Genomic DNA, 2830 nt, shown 5'->3' with positions numbered 1-2830 from the left:
TCCCATTCTATGGCCACTAGCATTTCTTAAAATATGAATGGTCTTATAAAAATATTTAGAAGCTATTAGATTTTTCTGTATACAGTTACAGTTTGCCCGATTATCAATAAGAGAAGTAAATTCTCTTTTAAAATTATACTCGATTAAAAGAGTAACTTTTGAGTAAAATTTTTTATGGGTAATAATTTCGAGACTTTAAAAAAATTCCTCTCCTTGTGTATTAGGTATATTATCCATAGTACCTGTAGCATGACTTTGATCTTCTAAATCATAATTTCTTTTATCTAACACAATATTCTTACTTTTGAGATCAATAAATTTTTTTATTGAGATTATCAATCTCTATTTGCACATGATGAGCTATTGCAGGAGTATTAACAACTCACTCATTTTCTTTAAAGATTCGCTTAACTTCAGATATAGTATAAGATCCTTTTAGAATTTTTTTTTTATTGTTTTTATGTGAAACTTGAAGGGGATTTTTCCATCTTATCTATTAGTTGAAATCTTATCTCAGGATCTTTGATAATCTCCAAAACTCCTACTACTTTATCATTTTCAAGGATATTAATATTGAGATCCTTACATTGGGAGTAAATATTATAAAATTCATTTTCGCCCTTGTTATCACAAGGTGACCTAACTGACAAGATATACAATTATCTTCAGAGGACATATAATCCTTATTATGAAGAACTCGTAAATTCTCTGTTGGGAAATTTTCATTATCAGTTTCATCTGGACTTGAATTATTTGGAGAAAAATTTAGTAAAATTTTTTTACACAAAATATTTTATCTCTTCATCAATGATCCTTAATTTTACAATCTTTGACATAATGTCCTACTCTAACATATATGTGACAAACACTAAACTTGTTAGATTTGATATAATTTTTCATTACTTAAAAAAGAAATTTTTTCTTGAGTTCGTTTCAAGTCTCTTATTTTTTCATTCATGATTTTTTTTTCTTTTTGAGCCTATAAGGCTTTTTAGATTTCTTAGGAATGTTAATGGCAAACTATTCCCAAAATTCATCTAATTGTTATTTTTTGGTCTATTGACTCAACTTGATCTCATTACATAAGGATAATCCTTATTGGGTGCATACATTAATTAACTTTTCATATGTATAATCATCATAATTTATACTTGTCGTTAATTCTCGAAGAGCTTTCCTAATCCTCCCCACAAATACGGTTGGTAATCCATCTATGAATTTAGACTTCCAATAAAAATTATTGAATTGCGGTAATTTCATGACTCTCGATAAAAATACATTCTTACACCATATAAAGGATGTGAGATTTTTACATCTCAAGTTTTGACGCATAGTCCTAATATATTTTCTATTGTCAGATCATCTTCCTGAGAAATGTTTCATAATATTAAGGATTAAAGTATATGCTTTATCTTGAACAGGTTGACAATATTCCTGCTTGACAACTTGTAATTTCTTATAATGTTAATCCTAGGTTAAATAATTATCTTACCATCATTTTAATTGGCAGTAAATCCTACAGTAATTATCTTTGTAATGAATTTTTCATGATTTTCATTAGCTTTGCAAATTGTATTAGACATTTGATATACTACCATAGAAATTTGTCTATCACTATAACCATCTATGTTTCATTCATAAATTTCTTTTTCCCTATAGCTATTAAAGATTACTAATTCTTGTTCCTCTAATAAAACATCTAGAGCAGTGGATGTAGAATAGTAATACATCCTTTGAACTGACTTTATAACATATTTTTCTGAGATCTTATTAATCTCGTCTGACTTCATAATTATCATCTTTTGATAATTCAAAATTTTCATTTAATGCTAAAGGATTAATTTTTTATTTCTTAAATTTTCCTCTAAAAGTTTTTCTAAATCAGTAAGACCTTTTTTAATTAGTGTCTGTAATGTTGGGTTAGGTTGGGGGGCGGGGGTTGAATACTTGTTGTAGTAATTGAGAATTGTTCTTTCCTTTTAGTATTATTAGGCTCTATTTTTCTTACTTCAAAAAATAGTCTATCAATTCTATCATGAATGGAAATAATTTGCTCACCCCATACGCTTATATAAATATTAGCTTAGTTTATCGTTTAATCATAATATTAACAAGTTTAGTCATAATAATATCAGTATCATTTTCAAGTAATTTTTTAAATGCAGCAAAATAAATTATTTTATTATCCTTTCAAAGTTGAAAAGAATGTTGAGGAGGAAATATTAACTTGGTGCTTTCACCATTACTTAGTTTATAATCTCTTTCTAACATGAAAATATAACTATAAACATATCTTGCCATAAATCAGGAAACAAAAATAATTATTTTCTTATATTTGAAAAGATCCTTATAAAATTCTTCTGGAAACATTTTTTTTCTTCTTTATTATTATTTTTTTTAAAAATTATTTTCTAAAAAGCTTCCTATTGATTTTAAAGAACTTATTTGAGATTCTTTCTTTTTACTAGTAATTTCAATTTTTTTTTTAATTCGTTCTAAATTTGTAGAAATTTTTTTTTCTGACTCAGTTGGGTCCAAGTTTGAAATAGCATTAGCTATATTATCTCTATCCTGTCTAATATTACTAACTCTATTAATTTTTCTACTATGAAAAATAGAAGTTCTAAATGGGGAATTCATTATATAATCAGTGAGAATTATAAGAAGAAGTTGATCTAGTTAATCTAGATACAATACAAAGGTTATCAACTCTATTTATTAGATGCATAGATTCTGAAAATCTGATTTTAACAGTCATGACCCGAACCAGGGCTTAGTCGTGACTGGTATCTCAAGCTCACCGTGAGCCGGAGATCATACCCTTAGCCTA

The sequence above is a fragment of the Capsicum annuum genome, chromosome 9, assembly GCF_002878395.1.
Source record: "Capsicum annuum cultivar UCD-10X-F1 chromosome 9, UCD10Xv1.1, whole genome shotgun sequence".
NCBI lineage: Eukaryota > Viridiplantae > Streptophyta > Magnoliopsida > Solanales > Solanaceae > Capsicum > Capsicum annuum.
This window is presented reverse-complemented; position numbering follows the sequence as displayed.